Source organism: Sinohyriopsis cumingii, chromosome 14, assembly GCF_028554795.1.
Source record: "Sinohyriopsis cumingii isolate HCF-2022 chromosome 14, ASM2855479v2, whole genome shotgun sequence".
In the NCBI taxonomy this organism is placed as follows: domain Eukaryota; kingdom Metazoa; phylum Mollusca; class Bivalvia; order Unionida; family Unionidae; genus Sinohyriopsis; species Sinohyriopsis cumingii.
This window is the reverse complement of record NC_142974.1, coordinates 108,007,319-108,032,297: the sequence shown is the minus strand read 5'-3', so window position 1 is coordinate 108,032,297 and position 24,979 is coordinate 108,007,319. Positions and strand designations below refer to the sequence as shown.

Sequence of the window (24,979 nt, the reverse complement as noted above, 5' to 3'; positions counted from 1 at the left end):
GAAAACATAAACATCTTTTACCAAAAGTAACACGTTACCTTTCTAGTGTGTATCTTTATGACCACCCTCACCTCAACCACTCCAAACCAAAAGAAGTACTGATTTTACAAACGTGCTTTCTTTTGAAAGGAAGGATTTTTTTTTTTACATTGCACAAAATACGAAGGAAAGGGTTCATTTATAACGTGTTGCATCTCAAATGTATCCGGATGATTTTCTAACGCGTTCGTTTTGCCATTATGACGTGAACAGTCACCGATGGACAAGTTTATTTTATAACCAATACATAGCTTAATTCTATGTGTATGATTATTTATTTAATTGGTTTTTAACCTGTTAGACTATTAATGACATACATCCTTTAGAGACAATCTAACTAAAATCAGATCTCCACAGCCCTACGTGGAAATGTCTCAGACACCGACAAATGTTCATTTTTGGTGATCTTTGGACTTCCCAGTTCAACAATGTTTAGTAGTTTGTCAAATAAAACGTCTTAAAGTCATAATAAAAAGGATTATCGCTAGTAACTATCTGTTCTGAATGATGTGGGTCACTTTCATAAACTTGATGATTTGACAGACTCGTGCTCTTACAAGTATCAGCTGCTAAGCTCTTTCATTTCCCCCCCCCCCCGTATTTAGTTACTTAAAGAAAGCAATTGGCATCAAACATATTTTGCTTTCTATTTCTATACGATCGATAAATTCGACTTGAATGAACTGTTTAAGACCAATAACTTCTACTTGAATCAGTTTCCGGTTTGTCAGCCAGTGACACATATTCCCATTGAGCTTCAAGACTAATCTAAATGAAGATCTCAGCATTTGCAGACCCGACACATTGGAAACGAATTTTAGTGGATAATATTTTGTATTTCCTAAATTTTAAAACCAATGCCTGTAATTTTTGAATCACAGAAAGGCGTTCAAAATGAAAATTGGCTTGTTAAATGTTATTTCTAACGCTTTTGTGCATCGAGGTTTTGACACGAATGGTCTTCAATACTTTTCATCACACAAATTCTTGTCATTTTCTCCATGTAATTATTTGTGAAGAGACTACACAGTTGAATTGATATGAATTAGTTTGGCAGAGCAACTCTACCATTAACTGATTCATTTTATTGTAGAAAAGAGGCTCTACCGTTTAACTAATACGGATTACGCTAGCAAGTAGATTCTACCGTTTAAATGATACAAAATATTTTAGTAAAGAGATTATATCGTCAAACTAATACAGAATAGTTTAGCAAAGAAACTCTACCGTTCAACTGATACATACTATTTTAGCTATGAGAATCTATCGTGTAACTGATACAGAATATTTTAGCAAAGAGACTCTACCGTTTAACTGATACAGAATCTTTTAGAGATTATCTTTTCCTATGGCTAAAATCCCACACCCTTATGATAAACGAGCATGGTAAATATTACCCGTGACTCACCTTTTAATTAATCTCCGCGTTCTATTAAGACATAATGCAATTTCATTACTAATAAGTTGCTTGCACATTACAACAAAACTTTGTTACATTCAATACAGTAATGAATCTGTAATGGAAAGTGATTTCATGAAACCCAAACTCATTAGAGATTACAATGTATTAACCGTTATGTTTTATAATGTAGTTAAAACAGTAAAACGTGCTTAGCGACTGTACTTATACTATACTATTGCATTTAACATACTGAAAGTGAAACGTACTTAAATATTGTACTTCTACGCTAAAACGCATTTCTAACAATTAACACAATGACACATTCTTAGAGACTGTACTTCGATGCCGGTTAACTTAGTTGCAATTAACACACTGTAACGTATTTAGAGACTGTACTTCTACGCTTGTTATCCATTTTGCAACTAACACACTGAAACATATTCAGAGACTGTACTTCCATGCTAAAACGTATTTCTACGCAAAAACGTACTCCAGCGTTAAAATATATATCTAACGCGTTAGAAATCATCTCTAAAGTGGCAGGAGTTTATGAAAAGGAAATAGAAAGTAAATAGTAGCTTCATAGCATCCAGACACACACATAGTACACGCTTCTAATGCAAAGTACGTAGCCTTTAATGTATTTCTTCATACTGGGATCATTATTGCAACAGTGGTGTTAAAATTGGTTCTAAAGCGTTAACTGTACTTCTAACGCATTCAAAATTTCAAAAAGCGTTCATAAGGTATACCACATTGCAGTATAGAAGAAAAATGTAATTAAGTTGTACTCTTGCAAACGATACATGTTCAAACAGATTAGTTGCAAAGTCTAATGCATTGGTTACAATTGCCTTAGTTAGCTTCGTTTTTGTCCTCAGTAGCATCTGATATTTTGCCACGCTGTACACGCGTCCTTTGATAAGTCTGCCATACTGTACAAAAGGCATCTGATATATGATACCTCTGTCACACTGTACAAACGGCCTCTAATATGTGAGACGCACTGTACACAAGGCATCTGATAACTCTGTCACACTGCACACAATGCCTCTAATATGAGAGACACTGTACAATCAAGATAAGGACAAAGCTAAACAGAATACTATGGACATATCTCGTAGATTTGGTCAATTACCACAAAACCGTTACAAATATGTAACGGCGTTTTACACATGAATTAAGATGTAATTTGCACGTGGAGAGCTAAGCAGAGAGCCAGTATAGCTTATCTTGAATTTACTATTGGTGGTAGTGGAAGATGACGTTAGTAGTAGTAGTTAGAATATAAATAATATTGCTTGTAGTAATAGAAGCAGCAGAGTCGAAAAAATAAAGTCAGTGATAGTAGTAAGTAATATTACTAATAAGATTAACAGTCACAGCAATTTACAGTAATTTATAAATTATGACTATTACAAATGTCAACCTGTCTGCCGTATAATGTACGAGAATAATCCCTTTGAACGAGATATACCCCTCTCATGTGGACACGTTTCATTTACACTAAAGTTCAACTGATAAGACTTAAGTATGACTGAGTTATGTCAACTTCTTATGACGTAGTTTGTTACTATGCACTTTCAAACTTCTCTGCAGTGATTGGTAGTTTTGTTTATAGCAGGCAGGAAGGCTTTGCCTGGGATGTGAGACCAGTATCGCTCACTGAATGGAGTGTACAAGTTAATACGAGGAGTTTATTTAAGGATTTAGTGCAAAAATTAATTCAAGAAACTTATTTTGAAGGGATTTATAGACATTTGTAAGTATCAGTTATCTGTATATAATTTTTGCAAGAATGTATATGTTTCTGGTATCGTATATATTTTAAAGATCAATCACATGCAAGTTACCTGTGCGTACATATATGCAAATATCTGCCATGCGATTAGTTTCCTGTGGTTCGGTGGTTCTTGCAGGTGTTTTACCTGGATCTTTTTCCACCAATTATACTGGCCGCCATGTATTGCCTATCTTGCGCTGAGAAATGGCGTTAACTCCAATCCAAAAACAACACTTTGGCAGAATTATGTTATTTAACCTGGACTGCGTATTAAAACTACAACTATATTCTTTAGAAAGGTAGCCATGCCTAAGATCAATGATAGTTCACTGGTTAGAGTGATGGACTTTAAAAGAAGGATGCTGGTTCGAATCCTATCCACAAAAAGCTGGGACGATAGCCTTTGTTTGCTTCTAAATAGACTGTCATGTGCTTCTGTGCTGTTAGACACCAATTAATTATGTGTAATAAAAGAAATTGTAAAAAGAAAATTCTACCTGACATGATTACACAATTAATAAGATGTTAAAAATTTATAAGATCTGTTTGTTGGTCTCCTGATCTGAAAAAGCATAATAAAATTTGACTAAAAAATCTCACTATTTATATATTATTCAAATATTTAATATTTCCTATATTTTAAATTTTTCAATCATTATACTTTCAGACTGCTGTTTCTGAAAAATCCACAATAAGTTTTAAAACAATATGTTGAACCAGATGCTATGAAAGAAAGTTTGCAGGTGAGTCTTCTATAATTGAATTTTGCACGTTAAGTTGTTTCTTCTAAATTGATATTCAATTATCTGTTAGAATATTAGATTTTATATTTCTAGATATTCAAGGACACTTATTGCATATTTTAAACGGTTATTGTTATCTATATTGTAACAGCTCTCTTGGGATTTCTTATATATGGAGTATGGTAGATAAATGAGTATGGAAGGTCAATATCAGAAACGTCCAAGAGTTCAACGCACTTGTTGCAATGCATTAAGACATTTCTAGTCAATAATTTGATTCACCTAATTTAAGCAATTGTGTGCTCCCCCAAAAAAATCATAATGACAAATTAATAACAAATATTTCTTTAGACTTAATTATTCATACAGAGAACGAACTTTTATTGCTAATTCAAATTAGTAAACTCTATTGCATAAGGATCAGTTTTAATTAGCTATTATTAGTACAATAAATTAATAATCTCTATTGCATGAGGATCAGCTTTAATTAATTATTATTAATACACTAAATTAGTTATCTCTATTACACAAGGATCAGCTGAAAATTAATCACTATTAATACACTAAATTAGTAAACCGCATTGCATAAGGATCAGCTTTAATTAATTATTATTAATACACTAAATTAGCAATCTCTATTGCATAAGGATCAGCTTTAATTAATCACTATTAATACACTAAATTAGTACACTGCATCGCATAAGGATCAGCTTTAATTAATTATTATTAATACACTAAACTAGTAAATTGCATTGCATAATGATCAGCTTTAATTAATCACTATTAATACACTAAATTAGTAAACTGCACTGCATAAGGATTAGCAATAACTAATCACTATTAATACACTAAATTAGTAAACTGCATTGCATAAGGATCAGCTTTAATTAATCACTATTAATACACTAAATTAGTAAACTGCATTGCATAAGGATCAGCTTTAATTAATTATTATTAATACACTAAATTAATAATCTCTATTGCATAAGGATGAGCTGAAAATTAATTATTATTAATCCACTAAATTAGTAATCTCTATTGCATAAGGATCAGCTTTAATTAATCACTATTAATATACTAAATTAGTAAACTGCATTGCATAAGGATCAGCTAGATATTAATTATTAGATTTATTATTAGGTACGAATTATTAGAATTATTGTTATTCAGAATTGTTATGAATGAAAGAGGTCAACGTGACAGTTCAGTAAAGTTAGTAATATTCTTTAAGCAACGAATTTGTTTAAAGAACATCTACAGTGTCAAATCTTAGCATCATGTTACAGTGTCAAATCTTAGCATCATAATACAATGTCATATCTTAACAACATGATACAGTGTCAAATCTTAGCATCATGATATAGTGTCAAATCTTAGCGCGTCATGATACAATGTCAGATCTTAGCATCATGATCCAGTAGAGTATCTTACATCATGATAATAGTTTCATTTACTTCTGAATTAGAATTATTATTAGATTCATAAGTACATAAAACAGGAAGAGAAGAAAAAGCAGGTGCCAAATAGGATCGCAGGTTTAAAAATCACTAGACTAAATAATGATCAGGTAGGTTTGTTGGTTTGCACGCAATGACCACTGCACTAAGGCATGCCATTATTTGAATATACACCCCAAAATCTCTCACAGCTCCGATCTATTCCTCAAAGTTCTCTCACATATCGCCAGTGCCACCATGCAAGCACTGTATGTTCAAATAGCTTCCAAAGGCCAGAGGGCACTGGAGAGAACTTCAGTTTCTTTAACCCCCATTACGTGTTCATAAGTAAGTTCGCAATTCATAGAATCTCATAAACATATTTATGTAATGCATACATATTAAAAAGATTACAGAAAACATGAATTTATTGCTGCTTGTTAATACCAGTTGCTGTATATTTTCAACTGTTTGACCTTCAGTAAATTTCTGACAACAAAATTTAGATAACTAGGAAGTGCAAATCGTTGGTGATATTTTATGTAAGGTTCTATACTGGATGAAATTCACGGGAATTTGACCTCTCAAAAGTGTTTTTACTAGGCTCTGCAAAATGACGGATGAAGTATCGACGAAATATTCCTTCTGGATCAATAATTTGTATTTCCTACAAATTTAGAATAAATTTATGTAGATTCCATTGATACAGGGGTCTTTATTACACTGCGTCTCGCTAGAGTAACGTCCTACATATAACACGGCTATTGACATGGAACCCATTTTAAGGATGAATGCGCTTTAGTAACGTCCATCATATAACACTGGTGTGGCCATGGAATACATTTTGTAGATGTATATACTATAACAACGCCCATCGTTTAACGCGGTTATGGCCGTGTATCCCATTTTGTGGATGAATATACTATAGAAGAGTCTTCATTTAACACAGGATATGTACATATATAAACGTTGGGACCTTTTTTGTCTTCTTTATATTTGTATAATTTAAATGAATAAATGTTTTGCTTTAGTCTGTTCACCAAAGGAAAGTAAAATAATAATAATGATAATAGTAGTTAACAACAATGTTGTAAATAGAAGGGATGACGATTATGATTACATAGTTTCTGTTGATGCTCTTGTCGATGATGATGATGATGATGATGATGATGCAAATTGATGTTTTTCTTTCGACTATGCTTCACATAAAACGTAGCGAGATAAGGAAGCGTCTAACGTTGTTTCCTAAAACACTACTAAATGTCGTTTTTATTTGAAATTGACAAGTCAACATGTTCATTCTCCTGAATGTTATTTTGTAACACAGCTAAACTCGACCAAACTCGTATCACATCCAATCTTGTAACACAGCTAGCCTTTACCGTACTCTTATCCCATCTAAACGTGTAACCAAATGTTTAGTATCGCTTAATACTAATATTGCTATTGTTGTGATAAACTCGTGAAATATTAGCAGAACCTCTCCAAACCAAAACTTTGAATTTATCACAATAAAATTTCTAGTTATTATGATAATGTGCATGATATTTCACGCTATTTTTCTACTTAATACAAAATGAAGATTACTATTTGCGTCTAGGAACAAGAGTGTCCCTTTATAAGAAAAATGAGTGGTCAATATCTGAATTATTGCTATGGTCACGTGATCTGGTAGTGATTTATGAGTTTGTTTTTGAAAAATATGTGATTCAGAAATGCCTCTGATATTGAAGGGAGTCACAAAACTTTTAAAACGTTTTAAGTTGTCTAGGAACTCGAATCTTTTTTTTTACAAAAAGAATTGGTCCAGGAGTTGAGGGTATTTTAAGCAGAGAATTTCTAGACAAAATCCTATGTATTTTAAATTTACCTATGGATTAAACCTCACGTACAAATGCCAAATATTATTCAAAAATCTTAAAAGTACTATCAATTTGCATACATAATCTTTTCCACTCCATGCTTAATATCCTGCGGAACTCTGGGTGAGGACGACGATTTAGATGAATATATTTTGGGAACTGCAATCTTCACATAGGTTCCGGGTACCATCCGTTTAGCATCAAACTCAAAATGAGTGCGTTTAAGCTAGCACCTTTGCAAAAAACGATAGATAGATAGATAGATAGATAGATAGATAGATAGATAGATAGATAGATAGATAGATAATCTGGATAATCTACGGGAAACGAAAATTCCTTTTTGTGGTATTGTAAACGTTTTTCATTTGTAACAATATAGATTAAAGTATATGATATCTATGAATTTATGATACCATAACATAATATATAATAAATTCGATTAACTGACTACATATCTATACTGTAATTAAAACTTTCATGTATATGTGATGACTGGTAAATTAAAGTAAAATGGCACGATATATCACGATCTTGTGTCGAGTTTGGGCATGGTGGTCTCTGGAACACAAAATATAATTCCGGCGATCTCAGTTAACAGCATGCCTTTTTACCCGGCTAGTTTTCTTGGATACAGCGAATGTCAACCGTATTTGAACGATTCGGTCGTCCAGTACTCGAAATGACCAGAGTAGCGATAAAAGGCCAACTACCTCTCTACTACGATCTTACCGGATTTACCGAGATGGAATCATTCGAATTCTCAGGGAGTATTCATCCGGTTGTACTTCGAGACAGTAACGTATGGCAGACCAAGAGTAGTTTTTCGAGACAGTAATGTATGGCAGAAAATACGTAATAATAGAGACAGTATTACATGGCAGAATACGCGTAGTCTTAGAGACAGTAATGTATGGCAGACTACACGTAGTGCTAGAGCGATATTGTATGGCAGACTACGTGTAATCAGAAACAGTAATGTATGGCAGACCACGCGTAGTCTTAGAGACCATATTGTATGACAGACAACGTGTAGTCATGGAAACAGTAATGTATAGCATACTATGCGTAGTCTTCGAGACGATAGTGCATAGCAAACTAGTCACAGTCTTAGAGACAGAATTGTATCGCAGACTACGCGTAGTCCTAGAACGATATTTTATGGCCGTCTACATGTAGTCGTAGAGATGGATTTGTCTGGTAGCTGTACTTGTATTTCATCGTATCCACTTTCCGTGCATCCCCTCAAAATACTCCCTATACTCAACAAGACATCTCCGTCAATTATCCAGTTACTATATTCTATTTTGTGTTCACGTTTGGTACGTTGTGCAAACACTGGGAAACTGCAATTCTACCACATGAACTTATAAAGAACTGATAAAGAACTTTGTCTTACAGTGCTATAATATGTATGTATGTATGTATGTATGTATGTATGTATGTATGTATGCATGCATGTATAAAGATACATCTGGCTATTGTCCTTGCTTCTTAGTTTTAGTTCCCAAGCACTACTTGTGCACTGACTAATATTGATTATTTCATTTATTTATTTAGTTATGAATTTATTTATTGAATCTTACACTATATTAAATCAAGAGTCACTGGCAGCATTAAAAGATTGTCCAATTCAACAGCGACAACAACAGTAAAAAAGACAAAAACGAAAAAATAAGCAAGCCAAGCAAAAAAAAAAAAAAAAAACCAACCCAATTTACTAACGAATAATGGCAGGATTTAATATTAAAACTCTTTACTGCATATGTATTTTCACGTCTAAATATGATGCCCTCTAATTACTCACAGACACATCCCCCTCAATAATTCAATAGTGACTACACCTTAAATCTTTAGCATTGTCACCGGTTGAAATGATACACTTAAACAATCTCTTGTGTGAGTGTGTGTTTGCGTATGTACAAAACCGAAAAAAGGAAATGTAAAATAATACCAAGCATACGTTACACTAAGAATTGATAATCCAAGCTATGCGTAGATATCCGCATTGTATTTCTACATAAATATAAATAATGAGAATATGCGATGATAGACGTTATTCAACAACTGCTATCGTTATCTGATATATGAGCTAGAAATAAACGTATTTTGTTCATATTGTGTATTTAAATAAATTCCATGTCAGCATAGTGGACTATATATTGCTGATAAAATAGTTGTGCAGGGGCGGATCCTTAATACCACTTCGGGAGAGCCGTACACATGTAGGCGGTTGATCTGAGGATCGGAACACACAATGGAGCCCTGTGGAGAAAGACCCCATGACGCTCCTGCTTTTTAATTTTTTCCAGAATATAATTTTATTCATGTAACTGTAAACAAAAATTTACAATGAAAATGTTGCTTGCTTAGTGTCTATTTTTAATGGTGTGGTGCAATCATTGGATCTTCCTTCGCTGTACTATGATAAATGCAACATAAGTTTAAAAGAAGAAAAAAAGAAAAAGGGAGAGAAAACAAATCAATGCAAACCACATAACCATTTTCTTTTTATGAGGTAAAATGGAACCTTACACGATCTTTTTAATCTGATTTACAGAAGAGAAATAATATTCAGCTTATGAGAATAAATGAATACCAAGCCTTGTTCGTATAGTTTTTGTTCATGGTTTTAAAATGTATGTATATATATATATATATATATATATATATATATATATATATATATATATTGGTTCTTACTCAGAAATACTGCACAAAAATCATAGAAAATTTGTAAACGTTTTATATCTAGCAAGACATTAATTTTAAAAATTAAATGTAAGGATCATTATAGATCTGTTAACTAAGCTTCATTGGCAGTCTGTTTCTGTAATAGTTGGTTCGCAGCAACAGTGACTTCAATAAAAGGATCAACACTATTTTTGAAATAGGAACTTGAATAAAGAAATGAGGTGATCAAAATGACGTTGTGCTGCATGTCACAAAATTAACCAACCCATCCACCCCTCCACCTTGAACATGGCAGGAGCGAGAAAGAAAATACGTGGCAACTTCGAATAATAATGCCGACATTCGAAAATTATTTTAAAACTATACCTTTGAAATATGCCCTGTCCTAATAAATGATTGTATTTGGTTATGTTGACCTTCTGTAAATGCAAAATATACATTCGGTCTAAAAGATGTAACCAAGAAGTTCACACATTGTCATATTTGCCCTAAATATTAAGTTTCTTACTTTCTTTCTTTACATTAAGCTGTAAGTTGTTGTTCTATTTGTAAAACACATTGTGGCAATCCACTATTGTTTATTCTAGGAGGATTCGCAGGAATTGATTTATATGGCAGAACATGTACGAAGATCAATGCCAAATTTGAAACGGACAAAGCCCTCATACATGGGAATTGGTGATATGTACTGATGTATAAAGTATATAGGGGACAGGGTTTGAGTGTTGGGTTATACTTCCATGTAGAATGTAAAATATTACTCGGCATTAGAATAAGCCTCCATATACACAAAATGGTATCAAAAACGGAGTGGCAACACCTTTATTAATGTAGTTGTCGTCATAATCATCTCCATTACCATCACCACACCACATTAAAACTACTACCATCGTTTGCAACGGTAAAAGTCTACAACGCTGTTATGGTACGTTAACAAAGGCACAATTGCATTAATAGTGGTGATTGCACTGTTTGATAATATGCTGAGAGGTAATTTGATTATAGCTGTAGCATCAGCAGGAGTAATGGCAGAAAGGGGACTTCAACTCAAAATAGTTGTATATGCTGTAATCGCCAAATAGAGAACAAGAAAAGATAAATACAAGTTCTGGGCTTACTGATGTGAAATAAATGACTAAACGACATGTATACAAACTTCCGAGTGTTGCGGTGACAACTGGGCTTTTATTCATTCTCCCAGTTTCTCTGTTTTCTGTACATTATATACCTCTATGTGTTTGAACAAACGACATGAAAGAAGTATACATATTGCAATATAAAAATAAATTAGTCGGGTAAGGAAAGATATTTACATACTAGCTCGTTGCTGGATACTTAAGACATTATCTGCAATGTTTGGTTGGTTTGTTTATAACACTGGAATTCTGCGCAGAAGCATAGAATAAACACTTGGTGTAAACTCACGAAGGATATATTTTTAGGGATTTATATAAATTTTGTAAGCATCGGTCTTCTTTATATGATGATAATATTGTTCAAATACACATTCATATTACATGTGTTGACAAAGGTGGACTACCATCTAGCAAATGTTTTTGGTGGTATCAGTCTAACGAAACACATTCACATTCATATGACATGTCTTCACAATTATTGGTATTCGTATCTAGTTAGTTCATGAAATGCTATTGGAATTACATTAATTGTCGAAGGCATTTATTTTCCGGTAATGATACAGATGCATAGCATGGTTGAGTTCCTGTAATGATACAGATGCATAGCATGGTTGAGTTCCGGTAATGATTTAGATGCATTGCATGGCTGAGTTCAGACTTGATACAGACGTGCAAACTTCCAATTGTTTTAGTAACACGTTGAGTGTTAAGATTTACATTTTTGGGGTACCAACAAGGAGTAACAGAGTTACGGACCAACCAATAAACACCAGTCTAAAAATAAAGCTACAGGTGTTTGTACTTTCAACCATTTACATGCAGGTATATTCCTGTTATCGTCAATAATCAAAGTCATCATACCTCTGAATGATATAAGATGATGCACCAAGATAGATCAGTCCTGTCATATATGAACCCTCTAGACTGATTGACAAACACCATTTAGGATAACCGACGACAGAGGCAGGTCCATACGATGAACTTACCTGGCTTCGACCTGGTAAATATGAACAAGTGCGTAAATACTCATTCCCACTTCGTATGCAAAGCAATACTATTATGTGTTGCTATTCGTACGTGCACCATGCATCTATTGTAGACTTATTTTGGATGTTGTTGGTTTGAGGTTTAACGCCATTACTCAGGGCTGGATAGGCTACACATAGCGGTCAGTATAACTGGTGGCCGAATGGCCAGAATGTTCGGACTAGTGACGGAAGAACTCGAGAAAATCCCGGTAAGAACTACCGACCCACGGCACGCTATTGGCAGCTTTCTCACATATCCACATTGGCCTGATAAAGACTGGAAGCCACGAGGACAGAGGTGAGATGGTGGTGATCTGTAAATGCTAGTGTTTTTGACCACTCGGCCACTCGGGCCTAAAACAAGTTTGGCATCTTATACAAGTACATATTTCTTTGACATTGTACTTTTGAACACAAGCTGATATTTCTTTAATAATTGCTAAATTTAAAAGTAGTTATATACATGGATTTCGGCTTTACGTTTGCTCTCTACCTTTTGCAGCCCAGCCCAACATCGCCACATTGTGAGGTTGACAACTCACTTCGTCTTAGATTAAACACGTTTGTATCCACATTTCATTGAAAAGACACGATGGCCACTGCAAGTTCACAAGAGGCTATTTGCAGTATAATGGAAGATAGGATTCTGGAACTAGAAACGGAAGGTATGTAATAGATAGGTCATATATAACAGCCATGATGTTTTTTTCTAACACTTCGATACGTATCCACGGTGTTCCATAATGTACTAAACACAGCAGGTTGATATTATATACCGTCGGCAACATTTCAATAAGCCTAAATCTAGATTATATGGTTCTATTTGCCTCCTTAAGGTCTAATATAAGTAATTAATTTTTACAGCAAATTTCCACTTGGCCCCCGGCATAGCATTACCGATATAAGCTTAAAGAGTGCGTGGGACAGCAACAACCGTTCACAACAGTGGTCCGACTGTGTGAATGGATGTAAAGTGATAAATATATTCAGCATAACGACAGTATATATCTAATTATTAGTTGTGCTGTCTTATATTGAACGGTACTGGGCGGAGTTTAATAAAATTTGGTATTGCAAAAATAATAAAAACACTGCTACTATGTCGGATTTTCATCATTAGTTTTATTGTCCGTTTTTCCGTCTAATGATCATAACGTTACGGTATTAGTACGTCCTTTTAATGTACTGCATTACTTATATAAAAATAAGATATATTTTCAGTGATGATACTTTTGGTAAGGAATAAATTGTGTCAGTTTCTACATTGTCGATCAAGTCAATGGCAGATTTCCATTTGCATAAATAAACTCGACAAGAAAACGATTATATTTTTTGTCGGAAGTTTGTTCTCATTTGTTTAGCATCACCAGAAATACAAAATTAAAACCGGACTGATATTCGCTGTATTTCAGCTCTCAAAAACCGAATACAGTTTCCTAATCTCGTCGTGTCCTTTTTCTTTCAACCACGCAACGCGTCAATGGGGTTTGTTGGCGTGTGATGATATATCATTGGTCTCTTGGCCGGTGTTACATGTTTTCATGGTAAAAGTGTACACCCTTGTATAAATTCAGTTATTATGCATAGCTGTTATGGGATAACATGATCCACCCTAATGGTTAAACACAGAACACAGATGAAACCATCCATTCTAATGGTTAGGCAAAGATAGCATGATCCATCCTAGTGGTTAGACAGCTATAACATGATCCACCCTAATGGTTAAACACAGATAATATTATCCGTCCTAATGGTTAGACACAGATAATAGAATCCATCATAATGGTTAGGTTCAGATAATAATTAATAGTAATGATTAGCCTCTCTGAAGTAGCATTTATCAGTAATGTTTCATTTCACCATCAGGTCCTTGAAAATATCACAAATTGAAATTAAACAGTGTGCACAAAAGAACGAAGCAAGCGAAATTGTTTGCATCTTAACAAATACAAATATACTCACATGTGTCTTCACAATTCGCTAGTAACGATAGAACTGGAAAAAGTAAGATAATTTTCCAAACTAGCTAGGAAAATAGTAAAAGTCAGGTACATAGTGATACTTACATAATCAAACTATGACTTGTTCAATAATATAAACATGGTGTGTATACTGTAGTAAAGTAAGTATAGACAACAACAGCAAATGAATAATTGTTTCATGAAGTACTTAATATAATTCCTGTCTCTCAGCTTCATTATCATATTTGTAAAGTTTCTAACAGTTTGGAAACGAGATATTCCATCAATCAAATTATGTTTTATATTTGAAAATATGACGTATCATTCAATTCCTATTTAACTATACTGACGGCTTGAACAATCTGATTCAATACTACTTTGGAGATTTTTCCTTTTTCATCGTGTCTAAAGCATCCCAATATTAAAAGCACTAATATAAAGTACAAAAAGCCCGCTCATCGAAGACCTGTCTACATTCCGCCAAAATCGGGCTAGAATAATGAGCCAGCTTTTTGTCCTTATTTTCCATACCCACTTGTAAACCGTGTCCAAAACACTGTGCTGTCTTTTGTTTCTAACAATGAGTGAAAATCACTGTGTGCTGTGTCAAGTCTGTGTAGTGTGATGTTTTAAAAATAAGTAAGAATTTAAGTGTCCTGTTTAAAATGTTGTGTTATCTCATGTTTCCAAATATGAGTGAAAATGAATGTGTCCTACGTAAAAGTCCATTTATAAAAATTGGCGAAAATTACTTTGTGCCTAGTTTTAAACGACAGTGTTTCCAATAACAAGTGAAAATTACCTTGTACACCGTGTTGGCTGATGTTCAAAGTGAATTTGAGTGACGTAAAAGAGTATATTGTGTAAGATATCTTCTTTGAACATTATCGTGTATTTGACTTACTAAATAGGACAGTCAACATTGACTGTGGAAACATTACAAAAATGCAAAGTCGGTAATTTCTGTCATAGTCTCTAAGTGTGATAAGATAATGTCTCTACAGATTTGTTCAAATAAGATGATTGTAAAATCAAAACCTAATACGAAAGACATGAAAGTCAAAAGCTTTTTCAACCGTTTATGACTAACATATTTACTCTCTGCATGTGCATTTTATAAAACGCCTTGCTATGCATACGCTGTCCGTGACATTTAATTTAGTACTGTGTAGCGTCCGTGACATGGGCTTTAGAACTGTGCATACAGTGTCCGTAACATACACTTTAGACACTTGTCAGGTACATACCTAAATCTGTCACACAACTCGCACCCGTTAGCTTTATACCTCCCATTGCATTGTAAACAGGAATACGTGCTCATATTGATGCCTTGTAAAATATTTATGCATATGAATGAGTATATTTGTATCATTAGCGCTTCCCCATCCCATAAAACCACTAGTTAATATTTCGTTACATTGTCACAATGACGGTTCTTAACTCTTTGATGCATTAATATAACTAATTTATTCTGATTAGAACCCCCACCCCCAAACAAATCCCCGTGCAATGATGGTATTAGTGCACGTGGATCCAGCCTTTTTACACACACACACACACAAACACAAACACACACACACACGTGAGCATGTAACCATCATTCGGGCGACATATGTCACAGAGCAACATTAGGGTGACAGAATGACATCATGTTGTGTTATAAAACAGTAGCACATATTTGTATATGAATTCATCAAAATAAATTATTATTCCTATTATCATTCTTCAATATTCATGTTCAAAACAACAAAAATTATTTTTTAATAGAAACACACATTTGTCGCCTTAATACTGACACACAACTGTGATAGTCAAGACATCCTTATGGCGACAGACTCTTCATACACGCATTCTGTCTAGTCCAGCTTTAAAGCGAGATCGTTTCAGATGTCCCTATTGCCATACCAAACAAAACAGGAAGCTAAAATTATATTTTTGGATGATGAGATTCTTAGATATATGCATTTTAAAACTGTATTACGTATGTGAATCCACATCTTTATGCCGACATAATCTTCACACACATATTGTGTCTAACCCAGCATTAAGGCAACAGTGTTTCTTAGGGCCCTATTGCCAAACCAAACAAAATAAAGAAATACAATTATATTTTTAAGGTGATCAAAATACTAAATATGTGCCTTTTAAAACTGTATTACAACGTACGCATATCCATTTGCAACCGTTTCCATGTTTAACTTTTTTTTAATTTTATTTTTTGCACGCCCCCCCTTGCCGAAATATTAGAAAAAGCTTTTATGTGTACGTGTGAGGTACCCAGGACGGTTCTTCTAGCTAATTGGGGTTATTCATCAGAAAAAAGACCATTGCCTATGGCGGATCCCCTTCCCCTTGTTTATGTGATTGCCTATGTCCTGTATTTGCTATGTGCATATTTGCTGTGGTGTTTGTATGCTATAGATGTTTATGTATTGACGGTATTACGTCATATCATTCCCCTGGTTTTATACTTGTTATTTTTTGTTTTAAATAGGAACATTTTCCTTCCTGGAGTTCCTTTTTGTTTTTTATAGCTTTCAACTGTCTTTAAGAATGAGAGACGTTTATATATTCTATCAAAAGGTACAAAATACAAAGAAAACCCTAAACTGTGCTTTTCTGTTTGCCTGTTGTAAGTTTCTCTCTCATTATTTTAATAGTATTCGAGGGCACTTTGCCTAGCTTGATATAAGGTGCCACACTACATTTATTTGATAATCGTACTGCTCCTTATTTTAGAGCATGGTCTTATGGGTGCCTCGAGTTTTCCTAAAGCTGGAAAACTGTTATAGAGAAAAAAGGCCGAAAATCAAAATGAAAACAAAAAGGGGAAAAAACCTTTCTCTGTGCGTCTGTATGTTTATTTGTGTGTGTGTGTGTGTGTGTGTGTGTGTGTGTGTGTGTGTGTGTGTGTGTGTGTTTGTGTGTCTTATTGTGAGAGAAATCATGTTGTCAGTGTTGTGTTTGTGTATCCCTTATGTTTTTATGTGTTTGTACACGTGTTGCGTCCGAGGTTTTCGTGAACTACCCCACAGCATCGTTCTGTTCCTTGTATCTACGTTCATTACTTCCACCGGTACTCAGGTTCCCTGTTCCTCGTCTGAAAGGCCTGGTGTACCTATCTAAAGAGATTGTTAATGTTATGTTAGATTGGTGGGTTTCCCTTTCTTTTGTCATGTGAGTTTAAACACAAGAGCTCGTTTCATTCCTTACAATTGACCTGTCATACATGTACTATATAATAACTGCAGGGGAGGACACTTGTCTCCTTGCTCGCGCGACCTATTTAAGAATAAACGCTGATATAGCAAGCTACGTTTTGCGTAGCTTAATAAAGTTGGTACCGTTATTTAGCTCAGGCATTCGACTGTGTATGCTTATCAAAAGGTTGACTTAATATCGTACCTTTAAAGAATACCAAACCATTTTCCCACCCTTCCACACGACATGGCCATGATCGCGCCCGCTTAATATGCAAGTGAGATCCCGCCTAATGGAATCCTGTCCTCCCAATTTTTTAGAAGAAAATGACGTCCTATATTTATTTAGAACTTATTTTCAGTTAGCCAATGAGAAGGTTTTATTCCAGTCAACACGTTGTTCGTGCATATTAAGCGTGCGCGATCAGGGCCATGTCGAGCATTTATTATTAAATAGGTCGCGCGAGCAAGGAGACAAGTGTCCTCCCTTGTAGTTGCTATATAGTACATGTATGACAGGTCAATTGTTAGCAACGATACGAGCCCCTGTGAGTTTAAATATTAGATTATGCTAATGAGCGAAAATAAAAAGAACAAGTAAGGGAGATACCGTTAAAAAAGCACAAAATGTTCAAAGATTTAAAAATTCCATTCCAGCATCCCTGTGTACTTGTGACATGTGAGGGACGGGTCCGACCCGCGCACGGACTAAAACCGCCCTCTAAGAGGGGAGATGAACAGGGGCCGATACCCCACAGTGGTCTTCTACAAGGGTGCAAGAAGAGTTTACTTTAGTCAAGCATATTTTGTTTAATCCTAACTACATGTCCACATTTCAACATTGTTTTAACAATATAATCAGTCATATTTTGTATACTTTTCTATCAGATATTCCCTCGAGATATAATAAATTATTTCTTCGATATATCCCTTGTTTGCATATCTGCATTGTGAAGTCAATTCTTTCTACTTATTATTATCACATTTAGCTATTGCATGGTATTTTGTAAAGTGGCTGCTTTATATCTTGGTTATTTAGATATTTTCTTTACCATGTGGCGTTTGAAAGCCACTTCGCTCGTAAGCCATACATTGTGTAAAACTTTAAATATAATACTTTGAACTTGTAAGGACTTTAATTCCCGCCCATGTCTTCCACACATTTTTCCAGTTAATCCCCCATTGTTTTGTTCAACTTTACATCAGACAGTTTTCGTTGTCCCCATTCGAATGCTTTCTCTCTCTCTCTCTCTCTCTCCCTTTGTTCCCCATAGTTCTTTATCTCTATATATTTTAAAACTATTTCTTTACTATATCTATATTTCCGTGGAACTTCAAGTATTTTAGTTTAAGGGTTGTTCATATATATATATATATGTTATTTTTTAAAAGTAAAACCTAGGCAGTATGTCTACAAAGCTTCCCGTGCTAATGTCGGATTTTATATTATTTTTATTACATTAATCTATTTAAAATACTAGCTACTTTAACTGTAATTGGAATGGGAAGACTTAATCATCCCCACTGTATTCATCCTATCTAATGTTTCTATGGGTATATATTGCGTTTTGCTGTTCCATATATAATTTACAATTAGTTTGTCTAATTCATTCAGCTTTTTATTTCCAGGTCAACGGATGTTATGATACATTTCATATTGGATAGGTCTACATGTATCTCTTGGCCGCGTTATGCACAGTGGCTTAAGCATCCATATATCTATATTCTCTTTTATTTTTGATACTGTGTATTTGTAGTTGTCTATTTTGCTTTATGGCCAAGGATCACTCCATAGGCCTTGACCTTATCTTTTATTAGGTGAGATGGGGTCCCGAGTGATTCCCCCTCCCGTTTCCTTTCTTTAAACTGTATGTTTTGTCGTGGTTGATCTTGGAGTCTGAGACTTTTCCAAAAAGTTTCAAATTCGTTTTGCAGGTACTTAAAGATTTTGCATCCTTCATAAAGTTCGTGCAATCACCTGCGTGTTGGAGAATCTTTAACTCGTGTTTCAAGTTTGGAATACGTATACCTTCTATTGTCGAGCTGTTTTTTATTTTGTGGCTCAAGATTTCAATTGCTATTACATATAATAACATGGACAGTGGGCATCCCTGCCTCACTGACCTTTAAATTTCAAATTCTTCCATGATTGCAGTTTACCTGTACTCTCGATTGTATTTCAGTGTACAAGATTTCGACCTATTCATGAATGTTTTTTCCGAGGCAGAATTGTTTAGTACCTATTATATATAGTTGTGTTCTAATCTATTCGAAAACCTTTCCTTGGTCAAAGATATCATGGCACTCTTTTGACCAGATAGGTTTATATAGGTTATCACGGTTTGTATGTTTGAAATATTAGTCTGAATATCCCTACCTTTTTTACCACAACTTTAGTTTTCATTAATTATTTTCCTCACACAATTCGTTATTCTATTTGATCAAATCCTACTCAATGTTTTATAATCGACATTTAGAAGAGAGATAGTCCTCCAGGTTTTAAGCTCTTTCCTATCTCCCTTCCCTTGTATAATATCTTGATCATTCCCTCCCACATGGATTGAGAAAGTTTTCCCTTTCCTAAAAACTATGTTATTGTATAGTGATTCTAAAATCGGCGTTAATTCTTTATGGAATTTCTGATAGAATTCCTTAGTGAGCCCATCCTCGCCAGGGATGAAATTGTTTTCTTTACTTCTTCATTTGAGATGAAATCATCACACATGTCTTTGTGTTCCGATGATATTACCTCACATTCTATCCCTTGCAAGTTTTCAATTATTATCTTGTTTTCTATGTTTTAAAAAGTATGCACATCTTGTTAGAATTGTATACACTAAACTATATCACCCTTTTGTGTATAAATAGTATTTCCATCCCTTATACCTTCCAGAATCTACTCTCCCCTCCCTTTGTCAATTCTCTTTGCCTTTTTGTAAAGTATTGTAAATTTCCCTGCTCTTATTTCCCTCCATCATTTTGCTTCTTCTAAAATTAGATTTAGAAGTTTATGTTCTATTTGGTTTTCCTCATCTATTTATGTCAAGTCTAACAATCTTTTAAGTTCCTGATTCTCATTTTTTCTTTTCTCTCTCCTTATTTTACAATAATTTAGAGTTTTCTTTTTAATTTTCCGTTTTAAGATATCCCACATATTTTCAATGTCTTGGTTACCTTTCCATATAAAACCCCTCAATCCATCTGTTATAACTTCTTCATATTCTTTTTCTCCTATTATTGTATTATTTAATTTTCATTGCCGGCCTCTCCCCACGTTTTCTCTTTCTCCACATATTATTTCTTTATTACACATTTTATGGTCCGATATTTTGTACTCAGTCATTCTAAAATCTTGTTTTATACCATATAGGCATGAAGTACAATTATAACTCAATTGCTGAGGTCATTTTAATGTAATAAAAATGTTATCGAATGACGCGAATTTATATTACTATGAAAACTGCCGACAAACTTGTTCCAAATGATCTATTTACATTTATTCTCATTTATGTTGATAGAAACCATTGGCAAAGCCCAAGCTGTCAATTTATTGGAATTCTCTAATGGAATTATGACACGAACCTTTATTCAGCAAATAACCTGAATTAAAACATGTTAACGATAAGGAAAAAAAAAACGCCCACCATTTGATTCACAATTATACGAATATATCAGAATGGCTAATGAGGAATTTAGGCGATGATGCTGCTCTTGTTTGGTCAACGTTCGGCATAGATCACGATGTTATTTTCATTGATGCTACAATGAATGACCAGCGGGTGCGGATGATAATTCATAGTCTGGTGGGTGATAAAAAGTAGTTATTTAGAATTAATTATCGAACACGACAGTGGGGCTGGCCCAACATGGATTATCCTGGATAAACTCGATCCTGTTAAAGAATTACGTGAACAGCGTGTTGTTACGGTAGACACAAATTCTGCACCTGGAGCGCTGACTGGTATTGACTGTACATATTATGCGTGAGCATATCCTGTAACTGATGTTGTTTACGCATTTTATCCACTAAACGAGCCTGATATTAATGCTCTTCGACCGATATGAACAACTTAAATTGCGTGGCTTAGCGGGTCACGGAACATTTTATAAACGCTCGACGAGGAAATGGATTAGCAATCACGAATCGAAATTAAGAAAAAAGAATGGGAAGAAAGTTTTAGAGCAAATGGAGCTAATATAGTAGGCGTCGCCGCGTTGGAAAAGCGATTAAAGTTTCCGATGGTAGTAATATCAATAACCGTCGAGTTCTTTTCATAATTCTGGCAACTATAAAACAAGAGGCATGCCTGTAGAAATAGTTGACCTAAACGTTAATGCGTGGATGGCAAGCGCAACACAATTTCCGTAGAGGAAAACTGCCAGATTTTATCACAATAATATGTTTAAGAAAATTAATAATATTAGTAAGCACGATCCTGTATCAGTCTGGCTCTTTCGCAATGATCCTGGATCCGTTGTCGATCATCAGATGGATCAACCATCGGAATTGGGGTCCAAATATCGGTTTGAACAGTTGTGCTACCATGGCGTAAACTTTATCGCAAAGAATCTCTCAATGATAAGATGAAACAGGTCTCGCTAAAATACACCATCGTCGATTCGCAAATCGACATAGATGAAATGCTGAATAATTGTTTTAAAATCTCGTCTGTGGTTGCTAGTATCGCCCAGCAAAACAATTCATGACGTCCATCATCAAGGGAATTTCCAGATGATATATCACGTTCATTTGGACATGCTGGTCTTTGGAACACAAAATACAATTCCGTTGATGTAATTTCATTTGATATGGTGGATTGTTACCCTGTTAGCTTTTTGGAGTGGGTTAATGGGAGCCGTATTTCTCACGATTTGGTCATTCAGTACAGGAAATGATGAGAATTGCAATAAACGGTCCTCTGCGAGAGGATTTCCATGGAAATATCATTGATCTAACTGGATTTGCTTAGACTGTATTATTGCAGCAAACATTCATCTGGCTAATATTGCTTGGTTTGGTCATCATTTTACTAAACCAAATACTTAGATAAGTCTCATAGTCTGTTGTGCAAAAAAATGAACGTGAGATATATGCTTGATGCGGGAATATTGACATCGTTGACAGCGAGTACAGCGATAATTTCATACAAGATACAAAACGTCTGACTGCCAGAGAATGATGATAATCTTTTGCAAAAGATATGACGACCACGATGTGTTTAAACATCGCGAGTTGCAAGGCCACATCCGGATGCTTCTTCAGATGGCGATTCGTGATGCATGGCGGATGCATCAGTCTGCATGGCGGAGAACATGAACTGAAACAACTGATGGAGCTTTTTACTCAGAGCTGCACCGCCTTCCTTGTATATCTCTGATGGGGTTCAGTCTGAGCCAGGAGACTTGCCACTAAAGAGCAGATGTATTGCTTTATGGGTTCTCCAACAGGGTTGGTAGTCATTCACTGGTGCATTGACTCTCATTTGGGGCTGGTAATCAATGGCTTTATCATTGATCGATGTTGGACTGTTGAGGACCTAGTTGAAGTGTTCACTCCTTCTTTCCAGAATCGTCTCTTTGTCAGTGATCATCGTGTTCCCATCTGCACTGAGAAGAAGGCATGATCTTGATGATGGCTGCACTAGACAAGTATATGTGTATAGGACTTCACGTAATGATTGGGAGAAAATTAGAATTAGATTAGATAGCAATTAGCCAATTCTAGAGTATCGGACATTAGAATTTTACAATGGAATTAACATTAGAATATAATAGTATTAGAACATGTCTGGCTTGCCCAAGTTATACTGTAATTGTATTAATAGCTGGTATTTTTGTTGGTCAGTTGCGCAGGTATTCGTCTATTTTTATGTCATGACAACTATTTTGAGGACCAGTGGCTATGAGTTTGCAATAAATATTTGGAGGATAAGAAAGGGATTGATCATCGGAAACTGCTTAGAGTGGATGAGAATATTTTATCTGATTTAAACTGAATAATACAGATTAAGTGGCCCAGGGGCTAGGTTTTCTATATTACTTAGGTTTGTAATATCCATACAGACTTTATTAGGTATCGGGAAGCAGCAACGGTTGATATTTCCATACAGACTGCATTAGGTTCCACGTGAGGGAAATACTTCACATTTCAAACAAGCTGCAATAGGTATTGCGTAGCAGCAAGGTTTGACTTGTCGTAGATAGAGGTTAGCTAAAATATAAAAATATATATCTTTGAAGCTATTTATGTAAAGAATATTCGTGGCGGTTTTTCGTGCAACTTTGCTGTGAAGATTTTTTCATGATTAGTTGTAATGATAATAATAATAATAATAAAATAATAATGGGTATGTATATGTATATGTATATATATATATATGTATGTATGTATGTATGTGTGTGCCATACCTCGTGACCTAAATAATTGTAATCGATGTATGGTTTTCACTCGTTGTTCTGCATACCACTGTCCTGTACTTACATAAAACCGCCATCAAGCCCATTGTCCTGGTGATATGCGGCTTCGTTTTGAAAAATAACTGTCTTTACTTGAATCGCAAAGTGTCGATGATTTGTAGACGTCTGTCAGCTATAAATAGCATTGCAAAATGTTTGGTATGCTGTTACTTTAACACTTGTGGGTGCTTTAGTTTGCATGAATAATAATTTACTGCTATACAACTAGATCGTTTTCAAATAATTTGGACCTCTAACAGAGTAGGATATTGCCTTCAACTTTATTTAATGTGTATTTTAGTCAAATGATCCATGTAATTTATTTGCATATAAATACCTTTAAATTAGTTTAGTCTCATATGATGGAATGCAAATATCGGACAAAGTTTGCACAGTCTTGAGAGACCGTAAATTTTTCAGCTCAAATATGTCGCTGGAGAAACATGGATATAAAACTCCAGTTATAAAAACGCCAAAGTCTTTATCCTTCTTTCTCATAATGTTTTATACATATATGATTGAGAGGAGTGGGAGAGATTATTTCAGCCTTAAAAAGTAGCATGACAATGCATCCTTTACATACAAACCAAGTAAATAATATTGATAACCAGTCCTTTTGTCGTCCACTTTACAGCTTTAGCAGGTACATTTTACAAGTTGTTCTTGATTTAATTAAAAAATACCACATTTCTATTAAACCTTATACATGGTACTACTCACGAAACAAAACATAACACAATTTTTGTAATATTTCCAGCTTTTCTCATTGTTCACTGGTCAAGCCTGTCACATTATATGTATTATAAAATAAAATGTGTATGACTCTTGCTGAGTTAAATGATCTAATATTTCGCTTTCTTTCTTTTATATTATTTTTTCTTCTTTCTTTTCGTTTCTCTTTCTTTGTAATTAGGTTTAGTCGGTAAGTATTACTTTCTCTACATTTTCCTTAATTCATTCATTCTCTCTTCTTTCTTTCTAGCTTACATATCTGTATTCTTTACAAGATGTGCAGAGAGCAATAGCATACCTTTTTGAAAGATTTGATGACAACATTGATATTTGTTCTTCAAAATTTTAATCCCTGTGGTTCTATTAATAATGTATCATACACTCTTAATACATCAAATTTAAGTCTACGACGACGAGGACTACTTTTGTCATCCAATGTTTGAGGGGGATCGATAGGTCTGTGGGTACACAGGTAGCTTAAAAGGTCTATGTGCGCCCTGAATGTTCTAT

General features: G+C 34.6%; 1 long non-coding RNA gene across 1 annotated transcript; it reads left to right on the top strand.

Annotated features, from left to right (window-relative positions):
• Nucleotides 1–3,066: 3,066 nt before the first annotated feature.
• LOC149784582 (uncharacterized) lies at nucleotides 3,067–18,206 on the top strand. Its single transcript, XR_016414169.1, has 4 exons — nucleotides 3,067–3,203; nucleotides 3,892–3,967; nucleotides 12,623–12,785; nucleotides 17,939–18,206. It is a non-coding gene; the product is annotated as an uncharacterized LOC149784582 (long non-coding RNA).
• Nucleotides 18,207–24,979: the final 6,773 nt, after the last annotated feature.